This window comes from Eptatretus burgeri, chromosome 6 (genome assembly GCF_056783735.1).
Source record: "Eptatretus burgeri isolate ZD-2024b chromosome 6, Ebu_testis_v1, whole genome shotgun sequence".
Taxonomy (NCBI): Eukaryota; Metazoa; Chordata; class Myxini; order Myxiniformes; family Myxinidae; genus Eptatretus; species Eptatretus burgeri.
Window position 1 is genome coordinate 565,670 of NC_140966.1, and position 7,331 is coordinate 573,000.

A 7,331-nucleotide genomic window follows, 5' to 3' on the forward strand; every position below is an offset into this window, starting at 1 on the left:
TGATGCTTTACAAAAGAGATCTGAGGTACTCATCATCTTAACAACGTCTTCTGCATGATTTATGCAGATGCAGATGTCATCTGCATAGGCGATGCTTTTTAAGGGATTAGTTCCCATAGTGACACCAGATAAGGATTTACGAAGGGTGTTTAAGAAGGGTTCAAGAGAAAGAGTGTACAATATTCCTGAAAGAGGGCAGCCCTGCCTTACCCCACTCCCAACCCCAAAAGGGTTGGTTCAGGGGTATTCTAACTTCAGGGGTATTCGATGGAGCAGTTCATTGTTTATTTTTTAAATGGCCATAATGTTTGAATAACATAACTGTATATGTGATAGAAAGAGTGGGCCAAAACCAAAAGATTTTAACACTTCAAAAAGGTATGTGTGACAACACAGTCAAATGCTTTCTCCTGGTCCAAGAAGACCAGGCCATAACTTCCATGATTTATCTCACAAATATCAATTACTGTACATCTCGAATAACAGAGATACTATCCTGGATATTATGACCAGGGACACAGTAGGTTTGGTCCATGTGTATAATATCCTTCAGTGGAGGTGAAATACGTAAGGCCAAAGCTTTTGAGAGGATTTTATAGTCTGTACACAGCAGGGACACTGGCCTCCACTGTGAGATGAGCAAAGGATTCCCTTTTTTAGGAATCAAAGCAAGTACAGCTCTTCTGCTCCTTGGGTATGGTTGGTGATTATACTATTGAGAAGCGACTTTTTCTCATGCAGTCTTAGTTTTTGTTGGGGGGTAGGGTGGGTTTTTAGGTTGCTTTTGAATTTGTAGAATTTCTTTCTCCAGTTCTGCTTTTATTCTGCGTTCTACTTGTGTATTTAAAGAGCAGAAATGTTGACAGAAATTTCGACTTTGGACCTTTATGTTGTCCCACCATAACCGCTGGTCTTTAAATTGAGGCTTAACACCTACTAAGTTTGACCATACACTTTGAAAGGCACTATTAAAAGAGGGGTTGTCTAATATGGAGACGTTAAGTTTCCAAAAAGAGTGGCGATTTGGAGACGACCCTATTCGGTAGCACGTGGTGATAAGGTGATAGTCCGAGAAACCAGATGGAGAAATTCTCGTTGTAGTGAGAGGATAATAAGGGGTGAGTTTATGTAAAATCTATCCAGGTGGGCGAGGGCCACCTGATTGTTGGAAACTTTACTCCAAGTAAACTGATGGGTGTTTGGAATTTGTATCCGCCATATGTCTTGAAGACTAAAATCTCTTATTATGTCAGAGAGCAGTCTAGCTGATCCGGGGTGAGGCTCTGCACCATTCCGATCACGCACGGGCTGAAGGGTGCATTTGAAATCACCTCCCATTACGATACACATTTGCAAATCTAATTGCCTCATGTCGAGTCGTAACCTTTTGAAGAAGCTTCGGCGGTCTGTGCCCGAAGAAGAAACATAGACATTTATTAAAGTAAATTCGATGTTATTGTCAAGAAAATCCAGGGAAGCAAGGTAACCTGGGATTATTTCCTGAAATGAAAGTTGTAGAGGACAAAAGTGCAGACGAAGCAGAAAAGCAACTCCTGCTGTGCGAGAGTTGGAATCGCTAAAATAGCCGGTGTTTTTCATCATTCTATTCCAAACACTGTGCGATGCTGGAGTAGAGTTGGTTTCTTGTAAAAAAAGCTACATCTAATTTCTGTTGTTTAATGAGGTTGACAACTTGGAGCATCCTGGACTGACTTGCTCCACCGTTTATGTTTCGGGCCAAAGATCATCATAGTGATGAAGAGGTGACAAGCAAAGAAGTGCACACAGGTCATCATTTCATTTCAATTTTAGCTTTAATAACGTGCTTTTTAAGCCTACTGCACTGTAGTTCGGTGAAATGGTAATCATTAGGTCGACAGTCATATCAGACGGTAATCGTCAGTCAGGTCAGGTTCGATCTGTGACCTGCTACAGGTACCATGTAAACCTGTACTAACCTGTTCCATGGTCGGGTTGTCGGCGACTAAACCGTCTCCCCCACCAGGTTTTCTGGTGAGGAGGGTGTTTGGATATGGACACCCAGCAGGATTAAAAACAAAACCTGTCAAAGGGCGGAAGAGCTCCTTGTGAGCCAACGGCAATCCATATCTCGTGCCCAACTGTGTCTGCGGACGTCCTCCTGCAGTTGGGCCACTTCTTATTAGGAGGTTGGTGACAGGATTTGCACTCCGGCCACCGTAAAACCCTTCATTCCGCAAAACGCAAAAACGCAAAAAAATCTGAAAACCCACTCCGTGGGAGTACCTCCTGTGCAGCTTCCCTTCGCAGGGCAGCTCACCGGATGACGGGATTGGGGCAAAGCCTTCGGGACCCCAAATCTTTGATAGGAGGGAAACCATGGGGTAACATCCCTGGGTCAGATTGCGGGAGAGTGTGTCGGAGTGGTGCTGAGGTGTCGTCCACCAGACGGCGGTCTCCTTGGGTTAACCTGAGGCGGTCCCTTCGGGTGGGTGCCTGGAATGTCCTATCCCTAAGAGAGGATGATCACCTGTCTCTGTTATCATCTGAGCTCAAGCGTTTGGACATCGGGATTGCAGCTCTCTCTGAGGTTCGGAGACCGGATTGCGGCGAGATAATGGTGGGTGGTTACACCTACTATTGGTCTGGTCGCTCTGATGGTTACCATACCCAAGGAGTTGCTGTAGCTGTGTCCAATAAGCTGACCCCAATGATAATTGAGGTAACACCGGTCAACGAGCGTATTATGAGATTAAGGATTCGTCACTCCTTAGGTGTCATTTCCCTGGTCTCTGTTTATGCTCCGACTGAGGCGAGTGATCTCACCGTGAAGGATGCATTCTACGCCACACTCGAGTCTGTGGTTGATCAGTGCCCCAGACGAGATACACTTCTAGTCTTGGGGGATTTCAATGCATTGACTGGAACTGATAGGGATGGTTATGAGGTGTGTGTTGGTCCCCATGGGTCAGGAACTATGAACCAGAATAGCACTAAGTTCCTTGACTTTGCAAGAAGTCATGGACTTAGGGTGGCTGGTTCATGGTTTCAGCGCCCACAAGCTCATTGCTGGACTGGGTATTCCAATGCTGGCGGTGTTGCAAAGGAGATTGACCATGTCCTCATTGACGGTCGTTGGAGGATGATCCAGAACTGCAGGGTCTACCGGAGTGCTCAGTTCCTCAATACTGACCACAGGCTTGTTGTAGCAACTCTAAAGCTGCACCTTAAATCCTGGAGAATGGTACCATCCCAGCCGAGGCTGGATGTTGCCAAGCTCAGGGATGAGAGAGTAGCTGAGGAGTTTGCGAACAGGCTAAGTGGACACTTGGGGGGTCTGGGTGCTTTGGGGGGTCCTGAAGAGTTGTGGAGCGCCTTCAAGAACACCGTCCTTGATGTTGCCGGTGGATGCCTTGGAGCTCACCGCAGGGCAAAGAAGAATTTTGTCTCTCAAGGGACACTGGATACCATTGACCAGAGTCGCAGGGCCAGGCTGAATGGCAGAGCTGAGCTGTTCAGGGAGCTGAGGCGTAAAACTGTACGTGCACTGAGGGTGGACAAGGAGGCCTATGTGCGAGGAATCTGTGAGGGGGAAGAGCATCACCTGTGGACAGGTGATTCTCGTCCCGCTTACAGGGGAATTCGCGCATTACGTTCATCCAAGCCCATCCCTCGGAGCACTACAGTTCGAGCAGAGAGTGGTAGGCTCTTGACAGAGGAGTCTGAAGTGAAGGCCCGCTGGGTGGGTTACTTTGAGCGGTTGTACCAGGCTGATCCCCCAACTGTCGAGTTGGACGTCAAGGGTGTTACAATCCCTGTTGCTGACCGTCGAATCAACTGTGGTCCACCTACGCTTGTGGAAACATGGGCTGCGGTGAACCAGTTGAAACGGGGCAAAGCTCCAGGGATCTGTGGCATCCATGCCGAACTTCTCAAGGCTGGTGGAAATGCTGCACTCGTGTCGTTGCATGCAGTTTTGTGCTCTGCCTGGAACACAGGCATCATCCCAACTGACTGGAAGAGGGGCCTTGTTGTCCCTCTCTGGAAAGGGAAGGGTGATCGCCAAGACTGCAACAACTACCGAGGGGTGACGCTGCTCTCAGTGCCGGGCAAGGTCTTTGCTCGGATAATTCTCGATAGGGTTCGCCACCATCTGCTTGAGCACCAGCGTCCAGAGCAGTCAGGCTTCACACCAAAGAGGTCAACGATTGACCGTATCCTTGCACTTCGTGTCCTCACCGAACGCAGACGAGAGTTTCGGCAGGGGCTGCTTGCAGCCTATGTTGATCTCTGTAAAGCGTTCGATTCAGTGAATCGGGATGTCCTCTGGAGGATTCTTGGTCTTCGTGCGGTGCCACCAAAACTGATCGATCTGATGTCTGAACTCTACTCTGGTACTGAGAGTGCTGTGAAGTGTGGTGGTACCATCTCTGACTTATTTCCAATTGTTACTGGAGTTCGTCAGGGATGTGTACTTGCCCCCACACTTTTCAGCACTTGTATGGACTGGATTTTAGGTAGGATGTCGGAGAGATCAAGTTGCGGTGCGTCATTTGGGAATGTCAAGATCTCGGACCTTGACTTTGCAGATGATGCAGTCATCTTTGCGGAGACTTTAGACATCCTCTTGGGGGCCCTCGAGGTGCTGAATGAGGAGTCGGAGCCGTTGGGATTACGGGTTTCCTGGGTCAAAACTAAGATCCAGGCTTTCGGTGACATCTTGGATGCTGCTGTCCTGTCTGTGTCTGTTTGTGGTGAGGATGTTGAGGTCATGGAGAGATTCACTTACCTTGGCAGTGATATTCATGTCTCTGCTGGCTGCGAGTCAGATGTCAATAGACGTCTGGGTCGGGCCTGGGGAGTCATGGATTCACTGGATCATGGGGTGTGGCGCTGCCGGTACCTGTGCAGGAGGACGAAAGTCCGAGTCTTCAGGTCCTTGGTACTTCCAGTCTTGCTCTATGGGTGCGAGACTTGGACTCTGACCAAGGATCTGAGACGGAGACTTAATTCCTTTGGTACCAGGTCTCTTCGGAGAATCCTTGGCTATCGCTGGTCGGATTTTGTGTCCAACGAGCGGTTGCTGAGAGAGACTCGGATGAGATTTGTTACCTGCATAGTCCGTGAGCGTCAGTTGCGGCTGTATGGACATGTGGCTCGTTTTCCTGACGCTGATCCTGCTCACCAGATTCTCTCAGCGAGGGAGTCTCATGAGTGGAGGAGGCCAGTGGGTCGACCACGTGCCTCATGGTTGCAACAGGTTGACCATCATCTCAAGGAGATGGGGATGGGCCTGGCATCTGCCTGGGGGATGGCCAGACGGAGGCCCCTGGAGTACCGGCGGAAAGTGGACGCAGCGACGTGCTGTTCTGGCACATGCTCGCATACCTGACCTGACCTAGGTCGACGAATGATATTTATCTTGCCAAAACGAAGTTTTTGCAAGATATGTTAGTCAGCTTGTATGTTTTTTTTTGTTTGTTTGTTTGTCTGTAATCACGTATAAAAAATTCTGCAGAGCACAGTTATCACCGGAAATTTTTGTAACTTCGCATATCAGAGGCCTATAGAGGTCCCTTTCAGTGCACAAAATTTTGAAGGTCAAGGTCACAAGGTCAAGGTCACTTTGGCGCAAATCAGGGGAGTCGACGAAACCCTTATTTTTTGAGTAATTTTGATCGGATTGTCTTCAAACTTCATGGGAATATAGTTCATGGTCTGGCGCTCAGCTGATTAATTTTTGGTGGCAATTGGCCTTGACCTTCATGTGTTTTTTTATTTATTTATTTTGGTCTGTAATCACGTATAAATCACTCTGCAGAGCACAGTTATCATTGGAAATTTTTGTAACTTCGCATATCAGAGGCCTATAGAGGTCCCTTTCAGCGCATAGAATTTTGAAGGTCAAGGTCAAAGGTCAAGGTCACTTTGTTGCAAATCAGGGAGTCTGCGAAACCCTTATTTTTTGAGTAATTTTGATCGGATCCTCTTCAAACTTCATGGGAATATAGTTAATGGTCTGGTGCTCAGCTGATCAATTTTTGGTGGCAATTGGCCTTGACCTTCATGGTTAGCGCCTCAGGTCAAACATATTTGACCCCAAGGTCAAATTTTCAACTTTTAGGAACCATATCGTGTAGTACCTCAAATTGAACACCTCGATGAGTGCTTTCTAGATATGTCAAGCTTGAGACATTATGACGTCATTTGGTGACGTTATGAGGCAAAAGCATATTTTTCATGTTTACTCTGTAGAACGATTCTCATCGGAATCTCTCGTAGGCAAATATTCCTCAAGGAGTCGCTCCTGGTGGATAGCATCTCTGTTCACCTCAGTGTGACCTTAAAGAAGTCACACGTGGTCACCTTTTGGCAAGATACGGGTCACCCTGCGGGTGACATTGGTTTATTGTTGTTTCAATAAAACCTTGTAAGTCAGAAAAGTACTCCTTTATATCTATATGTCTTTTCCTAAAAGTATGATTTAGGAATTTAAGGATTTGCGATGGTGAGACATTAGGAGTACTGTTTGTAGGGAATTCTTCAATGTCATCTGGTTCTCCTTCTGACATGTCAGAAGCACTATCTGGAAAATTTTCAATTTCTGATTCACAAACTGTGTTTATACTCTGTAGTATCCAGGTATCAGGTTGTTCTGTTTTCGACGTGGAGGGGAGGGGTGAGGGAGGCTCTGATTCCACCTTGAGTAATGTAGAAGGGGGGAGGGCGAGATGGAGTGAGGGGAGGGGGGAGGGTGGTAGTATGAGCGTCTGCCCCAGGTTTTTCAGGATGCGGTTTTTTCAGAGCTTTGTCACAACACTCAGGTGTGACTTCAGGGTATTCGTTGGAGCAGTTTCCACCATTGAGGAGTCGTTGGTGGTTAACTCATGACACAATTTGTGGGTTCTGGAGGCAGTTTTTAGTTCCTTTTCAGTAAGATCGTTACATGGTTCAATTTCTCTATCAGAAGTCGGGATCTTGACTGTGGTTTTCATAATTTTCTCTGGGAGTAAATCCCCTTCACCTTGATCTCCCAAAAGGGGGTCCATTTCATCATTTGAGAGTGACTCATCCCGATTTTTCATTGACACTGTGTCACATAAGCCTGGAGTTGTTTCACTCAACCAAAACCACTTTTTCCCCTTTATGTGGGTTAAGTTCGTTCTGATCCGTTTTTCTTTTCCTTAATAAGGGAATAGTTGTAAACCCATCCCAAACACGAGGTACTGTCCTCTGTGTCCTTCGGGTCTGATATTCCATTCTCTGAGACTGTAACAGGGTCGTCGGTGCTAACAGGTGGGACCGTATTAGATAGAACAATAGTATCCTCGGCTGTTGGGGAAGCAGTTTTC